This window comes from Struthio camelus, chromosome 1 (genome assembly GCF_040807025.1).
Source record: "Struthio camelus isolate bStrCam1 chromosome 1, bStrCam1.hap1, whole genome shotgun sequence".
Lineage (NCBI taxonomy): Eukaryota > Metazoa > Chordata > Aves > Struthioniformes > Struthionidae > Struthio > Struthio camelus.
In genome coordinates this window covers 134100244-134115963 of record NC_090942.1, presented here as the reverse complement: position 1 = coordinate 134115963, position 15720 = coordinate 134100244, and the positions used below count along the sequence as shown (strand labels likewise).

The following is a 15720-nucleotide window of genomic DNA, read 5'->3' as shown; positions in this document are numbered from 1 at the left end:
AGTTCTTGAAATCTGCTAACGAAACTCTGTGACAGATGACTCGCCACAGGCATGGTTTCCATATCCCAATTAGATAGAAAATTAGGATCAGTGCCTGATGGTCAATATCTCAAGAAGAGGATGTGGGAAGTATTATTGCTTAACACAGAGAGGAAATGAAGCCTTGGAAACTGGATCATTCAGCAGTATTTCTGGCCCTCTTTTGCACAAGCAGTAGTATTATATTTAGCTACTTTTATGAGGTTATGTGACGTGGTCAAAATCAGGAATAAGGCTTTTTCAAACTTATGAACAAGCAAGACAAAGATGGTCCACTATCGGTTGCATTTCCATGCGAATGACTTTTCAGGGGGCGGTAGAGACTCTGCAAATGGACGACAAGGACACCTTAAAAAAATGGAGAGTCTCTGCTCTCATTTACATGCTTATGCATCAGCCTCAGCGTGCTCAAAGAACACTAAACTACATGAATAGCCAGTCCAGTGTCAACTGGTATGAACAGTGGCCACTTTTGAACAAGGGTAATGTCAGAGATCCTGCAATGTACCCCTCATCCTTGGCTCCACTTCACAAAATATCACATTTCTTTCACAATTCTCCATGTCTTGGTTTCCACGAAAAGAGACATGGTATGTCACAGCAAGTGCCTCTTCTGGACAATCAGGATGCTGCCGTGGGATGTCACTGAAAACGTACATGGCTGTAGCCGGGGTGTCTGCACTCATTTCATACACAGTAAAAATTAAGTTGTCTGCACAGTCCAGCTGCTGGCATAAGGCACACTGACAGCTGGCTTGCAGGATACTCTCTAAACTGCTGGTCCATTACTGAACCAGAGAATGAACCATTAGTAAACTGGAGTGCATAAACCAGCCTTTTACATGGTTTATATTGCTTGGTATGAAGTACAGAAAGGCTTAGGAAACTTGTGCCCGAGTGGGACTCAAGGTGATGATATATTGTTTACAGGCAGTTTGCAGTAATAAAATGGTTCTTCATTGATCTTAAAGTTTAATGTCAAAGAAAGCCATTTTATTGAGCAATGCAATCCTTTTACCAAATTCACCAGTTATAGACCTAGAAGATTAAAAAAAAGCTCGAAAAACAAAACCAAAAAAAATCAGAGGGAACAAGTTTGAAATATAATTTGTATAAAGTTGCTGCCTTGTATAAGTTATCTTTGTTGGAAGTAAAGATATCCTTCTTAAATTAACACACCTAGCTACTGTTCTCAGTCAGTTTTAGAAAGATTTTTTTTAAAGGCTTTATAAAGCTTTTGTAATAGACCAAGAGAAGGAGCAGACATAGCTGAAACGATGAAGTGTTTGCACTTTCGCCAGTTGGTGTAAGTAATCTAGGCTGTTTTAGGTCAATTTACAACTGGTCTGATAAGAAAGAAGCCTTAAATTGCCTAATTCTAACTCACCTATCTTTTACATGATAGCAGAAGTCATGTGGAGCACATAACAAACGCCCTGCTGGGTGAGATCAGTGCTCTCTTTAGCCTTGTGTTCTATCTCAGCAGCTGCATGCCAGTTAGCTGGCATGTCTTGCCAGCTTTTCTGATCCATTTCTCTTGTAACTCTCAGAATTATTGCATTAGGGACATTAGAGGATACACTGCTGCCTATTCTTTTTATTTTCTACTTCTGGAGTTAAGCTCCATGAATTGTTCTAGTTCTGTTTAAACCTGCTGCTGCTGCGTGTGCGTCCACCACCTCCTTGTACCAGAAGTTACCTGATGCATAGAGAAGTCCTCTCACTTGCTTTAATTCAAACTCTTACAGGTTTTATTGAGTGTTCCCTATCTCTGCTTTTGCAAAATTTGGGGTTTCATCTGCATTTGCCTTATTCATTGCTTTCTTGATTTTTATAAGCCTCAGTCATCATAATTCCAATATTTTTAGGATCTCTGTGTAAGAAAGCTGCTTCACTTCCTTAATAATCTTAGCTCCCCTCCTTGGTAACTTTACCACTACATCCTTCTTAAGACATAGGCCAGCACTGCATGCAAAGCTCATGAGATGGGTGCACAAAGGTTTTACATAGCGGTAAAATGACACCTTGTCTTACTCTCAGAGCTTCCTGATGTTTTTTTATCTGTATGTGCAAGAATCATTGCTATTTCCTGAACCTCCATGTGAATACAGTATAAAAATGCTCTCTGACCTTAAACAAAAAGTGCTGTCATATAACAAACTAAAAACTTACACTTGTCACTGGAAAGCTATTCATGTGTGGAGGAATGGAATACAAACTTCCAAATGTGTCTGTAAAAACAGTGTTATGGTTTTATGGACTAATGAACATAAACAAACTTTAAAGAGAATAAAAGTAACAGCAATATCTTCCCAAGGAAAGCATGAACTGCTAAAATAATTACTTCCTGGAAACATGAAGCTACTTCATTATTAAAAATACCAATCTCTCATGGCAAACTAAGAGAGTTGGACAGTTTAGAAAAAGTATTTGTCAAGCAAAAGGAAATTATATGTAGAATATCTCGTCATTTATTAGTAAATTTACACTATTTTCATCAATGTGTTGTACTGAAAATGAATTCTGTCAAGTAGGTCATTATTTTATAGGAAATCATTCAAAAAAGGGCCTCGTTTTGAACCCATACAGCTTCTGGTCCCACAGTTGTTTTAGGACGGTCCTTTTGAAGCTTAAATAGAGGGAACAAAATGATGTTAGAGAGGATAAGGAAGAGCCTAATTATAATATTAAATTCTTTTTTTTTTAATAGGTAGCAAGAGAAGCCTGAGGTTCCTGGTAGCCAAATACAATATAAAGTCATATGAAGCAATTGCAGCTTACAGTAAGGGCTGTACAGCCACCTGTCTTCTAATTCCAGAATGTCCCCCCCCAGCTTCTTTGAGGGGCACAAATTTGCTAAATAAGTGGGATTTCTTATTTCTTTTTTAAATCTATGATTCAGCAATAATCTGTCATAGAAAGGATTGAGACTGTGTATGTTAGTCTCAACATGGTGAAGGCAGAAGAGACGGATTTCCATGAACACTAAACTTAAATAGTTGTTCACATCAAGCATATGATAAGCCATGACATTATGTTGTGAGTGTCTGGGACAGCAACACAGAGATACTACTAATGATTGCTAGTAGCTACCTCTTGTTTACAGTTCAAAATATTTTACAAAGCACTTCAGCTTTATTCTACCAAAGACATTTCTCACAGGCTTGTTTTGTCAATCCTATATACTCTTTGTGTCAATAGTACAACCTGCGTTAAGCAAGAATAATTTTAGCATTTAAAACGTGCAAAATGAGAATTCCAACTTGTACTGTGTTTAAGAAAGTGTGAATAGAAAGGGGTTAGATGGTGGTTTACTGGTATTATACTATTTTTTAAATATCTTATAGTAATTTTAGCTGTTCTCCAGCTGAAAATATGCAGTATGAAAAAGACATCTGTTCAAAATCCTGAAGGCTAGTACAGAGCAGACTAATAAATGATGAAGGATATAATTTAAAGAAGGTTTGAAGGAGCATAGCAGTTTGTGGCTAACGTTTTATAGATCTTCTAGGAAATTTTGTAAAAGGAGACCCCAATGTTTTATTGGAGCAACAAATGTTCATAAATTTCTCCAACTGCAGCCTAGAGTATGTAACACCAATATTTTATGGCAATAAAGGTCTTGTCCAGGCTTTTAAAAGCTCTTCTAAATGTCTAATCAAGCCTTACTGCAATTTTTTAAAGATGACGCATCTAACATCGTATCAAGTTACCAACTCTTCTTTTAGTTAAACTTTTATAAGTTTAGCCCTGTAAATCTCTCCCATATAGAACAGGAAAGCTTTGGAGCTCAGTGCTTAGCCATTACAGAAAATAGCAATGCCTGAACAAAAAAAAAAAAAAAAAAAAAAAAGAGTGCTTCCTTGTGAAACTTCAAGATTCATACAAGATGTTAATTAAACAACAGTTAAACAACTGAAAGTTCTAAATGGTTAAATAAGAGCAGCAAGCCATATGTTATTTCCATTATTCTGATTGGAATATAAAGACCTTTTAGTTCAAGTTATTTTTCAGCTTTCGAGTACACCGTGACCTGCGTGTACGGATCTTTCCAAATAATGCTGAGCAAGCAATCTTACCGCAAGACTCTTACAAATTGCCTGCATTTCTGCTCAAGGTCATGCTCTGTTAAGACTCTCATCCTAGAATAGTATTTCTAGAGGTTTCACAGAACCTTTACAATATTGTACCATCTGAACTATAACTTAGAATAGCCAAGCTGCTTCTATACTATTCTTTCTTGAGTGCTTCTTTACGGAGAATTTTATATTACATAGGATGATATGGATATTTTGGAAACACAATTATTAATCCAGGGCATGTTGACATTACACAATAGTCTCTTTGACATAACTGATTTTGAGAACTAGAATGTGATATGGCCTCATATGGTCTCAAGGTTTTTGTTAACTTTATTCAGTAATATTTGACTTTTTATTATCAACAAAAAAATCTGCATTATAAATACGCCATGGTGGACAGATTTACGATTCTGGTAACAAAAAACATTTATAATATATTCACAACCTTCTTCAAAACATTCCTATTTTGATCTAAAATTATTTGTAAAATTTTGGATCAAGAATAAGAATATTTGCCAGCCATAACTTTTTTTTTGTCATTTTCAAATTACTGACTTATGTGAAGACTTTCCAGGACGAGGGAGAGGAGGAAAGATAATCAAATCTGAAACACCTATTCAGTGAAATTCACTGCAACACCTATTTGCCTCTGAAACACCTGTTCAGTACTGTTTCTTTTTGTTCAGGTATAACTAATTAGCATGTTTAATTAAAAAAAAATTGGATTCACTTGTACAGATTTTCTAGAAGTGAAATGAAACAAAACTTAACTGAAGTCAGCAAATGATTCCAAATAGATTTGAGTAACAGATTTGCTGTCAATTTTCCATAGAAGTGTATTTCTAGTGCTTCAGTATTGTTTGAGAGAACAAATAAGAGGAAAATTGAGATGTAAAATTGACTTCTGATCCTCTTCAATAAGAAATTAATAAGATTTTAGAACTTCTGCTTACATAGACCAAATTTTGTGGAAAGTAACATAAAAATAAAAATACACTATGACTACATCAATTCTGTTGTCCACATTTTAGAATGAAAGAGCAAACCATACTGGACTTGAAAGGACTTTATGTTTAATTAGACAGAAGTGCAATCAACAGTGTTGATGTCCTCCCATAAGTCTAATAAGGGAGGTGAAACTGGAGAGGATAGCATAGCAAAGGCTGGACAGAAGGCAGAGAATTGACAGCTTTGAGGGAATATGGGAGAAAAAGAGACCAGAGAAGCAATTTCTTGGTTTTTCTGAGTGTTGTCTGAGGACCCTGCAGTACTGGATGATGAGCAGGTAGAGAAAGAAGAGCTGCCTGCCAATCCGAACATCGTTCAGAGTACTCCAGGCAGAAAGGATTACAGGAGAATTGCAGGTGGTGGTTCAGTGTGATGTTTTCTTGGTATGTTTTAACTTGTTGACGGAACTTGTTCTCCAGCACAATCCTGGCTGAAGCAATAGCTCTGTAGAAGTTAATGGGCCTTTGAACAGTGACAGCTCCTGAGTCATATTTTCACCCTTTAGCTCTTCTCTTCAGTCAGGCAAAAATTGGCTTTCTGTAGCATTAATCAGGTGTATAGCCAATTAATTGTATGTAACTGACTATTTGCTAACACATACGTTGATCATCCCATCGATTTCTCTTGTCAGAGTACATTTCTGTAGAATACTCATCAGTATGGAGTTATGCATCAGTCTCACTCAGAAATTGAACTGTACTACAGAAATTAGAGATATCTTTTCATTACCTGTTTAAGGCACTGATTTAAGGAATAAAAAATCTTCCACTGATTTGATAAGAACTTTACATTACCATCCTGTGCAATTCTTCTCAAATTTAGTCCCAATCTTTTTACAAGTAGGAATTGGGGCCCTACAATTGGTGTTACTTGGTCAAGATTTGGTATTATAACAGAAGGCAGTAGCTAAACTGTCATAAAAAACATACTTTCACCCTCTTATGAATGACACAACCCAGGCTGGAATTCACATTAGAAGGACAGAACTGGAAAAGCTGCACAACCTTACTGATGTTCTGTGGAAGCCCATGGAGATCGTCTTTTTCTGAATTCACACTTTGGCAGTTTTTCATAAGTTCTTCTTCATAAGTTCTAAAATTGTTTCTTCTTTCGGACACGGGTTTGTGCTGGTGTTTGCTTCATTTCATTTCATTTCATTTCATTTCATTTCATTTCATTTCATTTCATTTCATTTCATTTCAATTCAATTTCTTACCTTTTAAGCTCTGCCTCACTAAGCTGAACTGTTAAAAAACAAAAAGTTTGAAAAGGATGGATCTATGGGTAAGGTGCTCTCATACATTCTCTGGGAAATGATATCCTGCTCCATTAAAGTTTGAAATAAATCTGTTCTATACTACGTAGGTATCTGAAATGTTTGCTTTTTTAAACAACACTTTACATTTTAAAAGTTGTTCATAGAACATAGGCATTAGTAGCGTCCCATCCGTCACACAGCTAACAGGGAGAAAAAAGAATCTCTGCAAATTGCAAATAGAAAGAGAGATTCTATTTTCAATAGCCAAGCTGAAAGCATCTTGACATATTGATAATTAAAACAAAATCCAAACTCCTTCACAGACATCTTGCTGAATTCCTAAACTATTAGAGATTAAGAATCTTAAAAACAGAGTACAGATTTGATCCTTAACTGGGGAGGAGGGTGATTAATTAAGGAGAGGCCAGCACAAACTGAAAAAAAAAAGGAGGTAATATCCACAATTCAGCAGTGATTCTTTAGTGGGAGAGATGGGTAGGAGAATACATTCATGCATCAGGGAAAGTGACAGTTTTAAAGAAGAACGAAAAGGAACTCACCGAAGAAGTAGTTCAATAAATTGTTGTCTATTATAACAGTGTCTCTCTGGCCTCCAAACCAAGAGCACATTAGGTGATATGTTATTGATCTATTTTAAAGGTTCTACCTTTCAGTAAAGGACATGGAGATGTGTGCCTAAACATGTATAATTTACTGAATATATATAACTGATCTAAATCGAAGATTTCTAGCTATCTCATGACTCTAGACATCCAGCGATGAACAGGTCATCCCTCAGATCTGTAATTATTGCAGTTAGTAGATTATTGCTCAAAGCGATAATCTTTTGTCATAAGCAAAAGTAGTAGCAGGTTTGCTCGATTCCTTGTCAGCAAAGACGATGCTTTTCTTCTGTTAAAGCTGGGACTGCAAAAATTTAACAGCACAAATGTAATACAATCCAGGTCATTAACTTACCACTCTTTATATTTTATCTCATGATATGGAGAAGGCCTCCACTTAGGATGGCTGCAATATGGTCAAAATTGCCTAAAGTAAAGAAACTATTTTTTTTTTATCATCATGTAAACGTAGCAGAAGCGAAACATTACTGCTGTTTAATGGAGATTTAAATCAGTAAGCACTATGCTTACAACTGCTGTTTTGCTTTTATAAAGCAATCATAATGGTAACAAAGAGAAATATTTTCCCTATCTATCTATCTGATCTATTTTCAGTTAAGGATTTACTAAAATTGTCATGTGTCTATAGCAATGATGAAGGTGGAAATTTAAGGGTTGCTTTTAATCTTTCATTTTTTTTCACTTGGAATACAATTCTTTCTGCTGTACAAATTCAGCAACATTATGTACTTAAAATGTTCGTACCAAACAAAGTCTGAGAATCACTTCAGATGGCATTCTTAAGCGACTTACTGAATGTTAAGAACAGTCTGTGGAAAGTATAGTAAAACTATGGTCAGAGCCAAGCTACATTGAACCTCCATAATCTAAACGAGTTGGAAAAGATCAAGAACATGAAGTCTCCTCTAAAGATACCTGCAGGTTCCACCTGCAGACAATCTAATTATAATTCTATATTTTCCAGCAACTTGGCAGAAAATTCTCACACTCTAATTCTCCCTTTTTGCTGGAAAGCAATATCCTAGCTGCTCTTCAAAGTTAAGCAGCTTCAGTTGGGTTAAGTGGGCCCATCTAACCTATAAGAAATTTGTAGCACTCACTCATATGGAAAAAAATTATGTAGTCTTTACAAAGAGTGCTATTCAGTACAAAATCGACCCTTTGGGATTTACCACAATAACTCAAAGAAATCCTTAGTTTTGCTTGTACTCTGGACTTCTGAAACTCTTCCTAGCTTGCACTATCTGGAGACACATCTTGACTTTATTCAAACTCCACAGCAGGCTGAAGCCTTTGTGCACACTGGTCCTATCTCCCTCGTGTACCTTTGTTTCTATAAGACGTAAGCCTGGCCCAGAGATTGGAAGGAGTTCATGCAGCCCTGAGAGGAAGCCTCAGTCCGGTGGGTGAAGGAATTGCCTGCTAGCAAGCCTGAGAGTTGCGCAAGCAATGCACAACTACGATACAGGGAAGGTCTTTGAGACCTTAACTGTGACCATGTAACAGGCAGTCAGGGTTGGTTGTGAGTGCAATGAGGAAACTGCCAAACTGAAAATTTTAGCTGTTAAGATAAAGGGTAAAGGGTGTTATGATTTTTATTTTAAATATTTCTACTAGCTAAAGTGTAGTCACTATAAAATTAAATTGGCTATATCTTGTCAGCATAAGATAATTTTAGAAAGAAGAAACTTTCAGAACACCGCCTAAGATCAAGTTGTTGACCACTCTGTGTACAAATATAGTTAGATCTTCCCATTACGCATGTTGAGTGATATTACTTATTAGGATTGTCTCTCACTGGTCGTGCATATTGTACATATAAAGACGAAAGATGTGATCTTCATTTTAGTCTAATTCAATTACTGTGAAAGGCAGTGTATATCCAATGACAGGACTTAGGAGACCTATATACGTGCTCATGGTGGCTCTTGGCCTCTTCCTCTCTGTGGGGTGTTAAGTCCTTCAGCAGTGACAGAATCTTGCCATACGGGTACATAATGGTCACACACTGGGCCCTGATTCCACTGGAACTTTGTATGTATAGTACTCCAATTTTCTTCGTGGGAGTTTAATAATTATTATACCTTGCTATTGTACAGATTGCAATATGCTATCCTTAATACTGAGAATCAATTAAAATCTATTCCATTCTTCTACAAACAGCTCTCTTATCACATCTTTAACATATTTATTTTACTCAATGCACAGAAGTAACGAAAATAGTTTTAGAGTCTTTGCTACTGACTGTATTTGTAGTTGAAAACTCTACCCCTTTGGCATAGTTATTAGGACTTGGAATTCAGCGACTGTGTCAGTTCTTGCAACACTGCAAATATCTATGTGCTGATAAAAAATGCAGCAGCCTGTCCTTCTTTTTTCAAGTCTTGCATCTGGGTGTATATGAGGGAGAGAGAAAGAGAGAGAGAAATCAGGATGAGAAAGAAACTAAGCTAGGGACATACCAATAACAAAATATTTTAGCCTTCTGTCCAGAAAAGCCCTATATGCATGCTAAAATTTACTACTGTGAGTAATTCCACTTACTATTTATCACGTCTATGTTCATCATATTTTCCATGACTGGGACCCTAGTTTTCTTTAATGGTATTGACATTATACCTACATATATGGATCTGATTCAGGAATTTATAAACACGAAGATAGTCTAAAAATTTCTTTCACTCTTCACTGAACATTCTAAGCCTTAACTGTATATTGATCTAGATCTCTTTCTCACTCTCTCTTTATCATTTCAATAAATATCGTATTTTCATTACTGAAGCATTGCAGGCAACAATGATATTGCAGCCAGTTCCCCTGTTGCTGGAGGGGGCCAGCAATAGTGCTATGAAAGAAAAATGAAAGATTGGCATTGTAATATTGCATTGTCAATCTCCAGGGCTTTTCTGCCTTCCCCCCTCTCCTGCCCCCCTCACTCCCCAAAATATCAAAAACTATTTTGTTAAGATTAGTTTCTGCCTCAGAAAACAGCTCATTGCTACTGAAATACACAGCAAATTTTCCTCTGAGACTCAATATATTTTCTGTAATTAGTGGAGCTGATAAGTGTTAACCTACATAGTGGAAGGAAATAAAAGCATGTGAAAAACATCTGTAATTGTTCTATAGGGAAGGTAGATTTTCCTTTAACATCTGATTAAAATGAAGTGGGAAAGTTTAAATTCACCTGCTCATTTACATTTTCCTATGTGCCTTTTAAAGTTTTATTAGTAAACAATATGAAGAAACAAGTGCTGACTATTAGGTTTCAAGTCTTTTTTATTGTTTGTATTCAAAAAACATTACCTTTATGAAGTGTCTCCCATTTACTGCATCGATAATTGGGGTCCCAAAATGAATCATTAATTTGCTTAGCACATTTTAGTCCTGAGGGTACTTTGACTACCAGTTTTCACTATAAATCAAATGGATTTGGATCCTACTACTGTAAAAGTAAGCAAAAACAACCGAGAAGAAGAAATCTTTACAAGGAGACAACCGTGTGGATTTGCTTCCCTAATACCCTCAGCTGGTCCACCATTAGCACTTGTTTATTATTTAAGATGTTTACGGGACCTTTGCTTTATTCTGTGTGTGCTTCCAAACGACACATGAAAAGAAGAGTGAGGTTACAAATACTTAGAAGCAATGCATAACTACAGTCATGAAGCATGACTTTACTATTTGAATTTCTCTGACTGCTGTTTGAATACTTTTGAGGCTGACCTAGAACGTTGCCTCTACTACTGTTGTGTGGAAATGATTCTACATTTTCTGATTGTACCACGTGTTATAACTTTGTTGTCCTGATATGCTTGTGGGAAGAAAAAATAGCAGAATCAGTTACTCTTGACTCTCTTCCATCTAGTATTCTGTTATCTTCTGTGGCACATGACCTCAAATAACCATAAGACTACTGTTCATAACAAACAGATACATATGATCATTTTTTCCTTCAGAGATATACACCTTTTTCATTGGAAGGATCCACAACTGCCAGATCCCTATTTTATTGCTATTGTTTTGAGTTATCTACCTTTTCACTACATTTGCAGGTTTCCAATGACTGGCATTACCAGTCATTTTTGCTACATAAAAAATCTTTTGCAGACCTTTTTTGTTCACTTTTCTGCTGAACAAAACGTCCGCAAATGATAACCAGGCTTAATCAGAATCATTCTGTGTTTTCGCACAACATTCCTCTGTGCACTTTCCCAGTAGTACTTTATATTTAATTAAAAGTGTTGGACTGGGAAAGGGCATTACGTGTCAGAACCACTATTTCCCTGGTAACTATTCAAACTCATCCTAAGGTCCATTGTCAGGGGTTAATTATTATTTTAGGTATATTGTGTCTAGCAAAACATAGCTAATAATGACAATCATCCAGCAAGCTACATAATACTTTCAAGAAGGTTATCTCAGGAGAAATAAAAATAAAAAGCTAGAACCTGTCTGTGCAAATTGCCGTAAACACTTCACTCATACTTCTGGGAGCCTAAATTTCTGTACCAGTGATTCAGAATCATCCATTTGATTTGTCTTGTACTTTTGATATAAGCAACATCTTAACAGCTTTCTCAATGTTTATTCATATGTGAAACTAGTTTAAAGTATTTCCAGCTCTCTTCTTCTTTTTAGTTGTATAAATGACCTTCATGTGTCCTTTCTGTAATAACCGCAGAATTGTCATCCTTAAAGAAAGTATTAATACTAATAGAGAATACTCCCTTAGATTCCATGCAGAACTAGAAATACAATCATCATGTGCCTACAGACTTAATTGCTCTTTTTAAGGGTCTGTGATTAAAAGTATATCTCTCAGTTCTTGCAGTTAGCTGCTGTGTGCTACACTATTTTATCAAATACAGTTTCACATTCAGTCTTTAACTGAATTAAGTGAAAAGAAATTCACACAAAGTGCTATGGAATCTGCAACTGTCATAGACTTGCCTTCTGATTATCTTCGTCTTAACAATGTGCATTGCTTGCAGATATACTGTAAAGAGCTGTCTTGATGTATTCCAGTTATCTTCCATGTTTAGAAAAAAATTACCAGTTCCAAACAGATTTTAATTGCTCCAGTCTTTCACTTCATGTTTTCTTACCTCATCTGTACTACTTGTGGTTCTGAGTGATATTTCCATGCTAAATATTTATGAATGATCAGTTTCATTTGGTTCCTAAATCTAATTAGCTCCCCATAACAACATGAAGTTCAGTGTGCTGCCCAGGCTCTGGCAGAGAAACTCCTTCCCTGTTGTAAGCACCCACAATATCACATCCTCACAGAACAGTGTCACCTCTCACATCCCCTTTCCTTCTCACCATTCACTCCAAACTCATTAGATATGTGACGGTATCAGTGGGAAACCGTGACTCTGTATCAAATGCTTTTGCGCAATTGTACTAATTCTTTTCAGAATTCCTGATTCTCTGCTTCCAAGTGGACTTAAGATTTATACAGGACACTCATGAAGGATAAATATGAAACTTGGATTGTGTTACCTAATATGTAGAAGCTCTACTGGAGAAGAGGATAAAGGCTATTCTTTATTCATGCAATCCATAACCATCCAACCAGTCTGGTCTTTCTCTTCTTCAAGAGGAAGAGGAGACAGAATAATGTGCAATCATTCCTTTCTCGTTCGGAAGAGAAGGAGCCATGCAGATTGAGCAATCACTATTGGGATCCTATGGTGAAAATAACCTAGTGTTAATATATGGAAAGAGTAATGTTGAACTGTATCACAGAGCTTTTTGCCCAACTTTGCCAAGTTCTTTGGTAAAGACCTTACACTCTTTTTTTTTTTCTTCATTTCTACAGGAAAAGAAGAGAAAGAAGTGATAATTTAGTTACAGAGTTTTTCAAACTCTATATTAAAACTTTATATTTGATTTATTAAAACTTTGAATTGAAACAATGAAATTATATAAAATGAGTTTTATAAAGCAATCCCTCTACGAACTGTGCAGGTTTACTTCACTATGGTACAGCTACTGATATACTTGCAAACATAACTTACAACCTATTACTACTACAACCAGTGGAACAGAATTATGACCTACATCTCAAAATTATTATTCAACTTTTTTTCATCTCCTTTAGCTTTCAGAAAAAGAACTCCTGCCTTAAGGAATTTACTTGGATTTGACATGTTAACATATTTGTATGATGAAAAAGGCTTTTTTATTCAGAATTACTTTACTAACAAATTTCTGCTACAAAAGTGGATAGTTGCAATACATATAAATTGTAAACATAAAGCAGTGTCCAGGAAATCAATGCTATGGTATTAATTCCTCTTTAATTCATTGACCTGTTGAGTGTATGTGGACATACCCAACAATGCAGTTCCTTTATCTTCAACTAAGAAATACGTGGACAGCTTTTGCTATACTGTCTGCCTTCCCAAGGTTTCATAAGCTACAAGTTGAGTATGTCCTGATGACTTCTCTTTTCTTCTTCCTCCTAGGTGGCTAAGAATACCTCTTTATTAAACATCAAACCTACTGTGTCAACTTCTATGAAGAGCAAAGAAGATAGTCTTCTCTGGGGTGAAGTTGCTCTCAGATAAATTTCCAAACTTTGTTCAGATTTTCAGAAAAAACAAAACAGAAAAAAAAGATTGTAACAACTTCTATGGATAGTATGTAATTATAAAATCATAATTAATGACAAGATGGCTTTTGGATGACTGCTTTCTCTGCTTTTTTACTCCTCCTTCTGCTCCATCCTCTAATAACTATTAACTTATATTTGTGATAAGAAAATGAAAATCAGTTGTAAAAAGAAAACATTATACAACATGATGTGATGAAATAAGAGGGGAAACAGAAAAGCCTTTGTCAGTACAACAACACACTGGAGAAAGAAAAAAAATAATTGTCTTAAACTTTAAAATAGAAATGCTATTATAAAAGTAAATTGCCCAAAATAGGAGCAATATGTTGGAGGCTGGAACTTCATAAAGTTCCAGAATTAAATTTCCAGATTTTCAAAACTTCTCCTTCCTTGCACTTACAAAGAGGATGCTGAAGAAAACCAAAGATAACACACAGATTTAATTTAATTTATTTGTCTCAAGAGTTTTAAAACTGAAGTAAAACTACTCTTGTTTCTCAAGCTATGTTGGATTTAAATCCCTGGCATATAGAAGAAATAACAAGTGGTAAATAATCTTAAAGTAAATTTTTTTCAAGGGTTATCATTATGTCTAGTGTGGCTGGAAAAATAAAGATTGTGTTGAGGATCTCTGGAAGCTGAAAGTGGATCTTTGGCACTAATACTCCGGATAATGTGAAGAAAAATGGGCACCAATCATTTGTATTCTTTGACATAGGGTCATGGATCTCTTCCAGTCCTACGCTCTGTAAATATGCTAAAAAGTAAATATGCCTCACTTCTGTCCTGAGAGTATACAGAGTGCATGTGCTCACAACATACTGAAGTGACTTGCCTAGTGTCACACAAGTCAGGAGTGAAACCAGAAACTAAATCTCCAATTAAAGACACTCCAGACGAAAATCCTAGACAATCTTTACCTCATTCCTCTATATAAATGGAAGAATTTTACGCCTGTGTATTTCAAGTTGAATGATACACCAAAGAAGAAAGACAAGAAAGGGAAAAAAAGTACAGCATGCCCAGAAGAACACAGATAGGGTTTCAAATACCTTTGAAGCTGAAGGAAGCAGTGGTGGAGAAATATTTTGAAGGTCAGATAGAAGGTAAATAAATCAGGTAGATGAAGGAAAGGAGTATGAAGGTCATAGGGATATTGGAAAAGAGGAGGACTGTCAGCTAAAGGGGAGAAAAAGATGTCGACCTTGAGAAAATGAGATCAGGAAAGAAAGAATGAAGAGGTTGGAGGAAAAATGCTCCTGAACCAAAATCCAATAAATAAGCTGGAAAAACACTTGTAACTTTAGTGGGTACTGTATCACGCCAAACTTGACAGAAAAAAACAGGTAGAAGAGAGAAGAAAATAAGAAGAAAAATATTGTTTTCTGGAAAAACAACACAACTTAAATTAATTTAAACTAAACTAGATAAAAATATTGAGAATCTAGGCCTAGATCTCAACAACTCTCCAAAAATAATTGAAATGATGGATATTAGGATTTGTAAAGAAAAGTAGAGTTCCTCTTAATAGTGCATTTATTTTCTATTTGCATATTGAAATGTAAGCTGCTTTAAAACACAAACCAGAATTAAAATGGGACTTTACCACCTATGTATGATCTAGGAATATTATTGACAATATAAATTAAATTAACTTCTTGCCTATGCAGACTGGCGATCAGAAATGTAACATTATAAAGCATTTCCAGAGAAAAACATTTATAGAAAAAGAAACTGTCATAGTAAATTTGAAGGCTTTAAGGATCTGTTTTTATGTATTCTGTTGGTAAAGGTTTAAAGAGGAGGGATTCTAAAGAGTTACAGATAACATTATGCCTAAGGGCAAAATTCAGGGGATTCTTAATACTTTTGTGTCTAATACCTGTCCACAGCGAATATATTTGCAACATCAATATTTTTTGTCAAACATTTTTTTTCTCATTTGAACGTCAGGATGTATTTTGATTGTCTTGTATGATAAGGATTTTTGTTGTCAGTTGTTTGTTTTGCTTTGTTTTTCTTTTTTTTTTCAAATTTCAGTGTCAAGATATTAAGCATAGCAGT

The 15720-nt window shown here is 35.6% G+C and overlaps 1 long non-coding RNA gene across 1 annotated transcript in view; it reads left to right on the top strand.

Moving 5' to 3' along the window:
* The window catches only part of LOC104138000 (uncharacterized), a 34442-nt gene extending 19369 nt beyond the window's left edge, over positions 1-15073 (top strand). Inside the window, exon 3 of the long non-coding RNA XR_692858.2 lies at positions 13508-15073. This is a non-coding gene — a long non-coding RNA (uncharacterized lncRNA). The remainder of the gene's footprint in view (positions 1-13507) is intronic.
* The last annotated feature ends 647 nt before the right edge of the window (positions 15074-15720 follow it).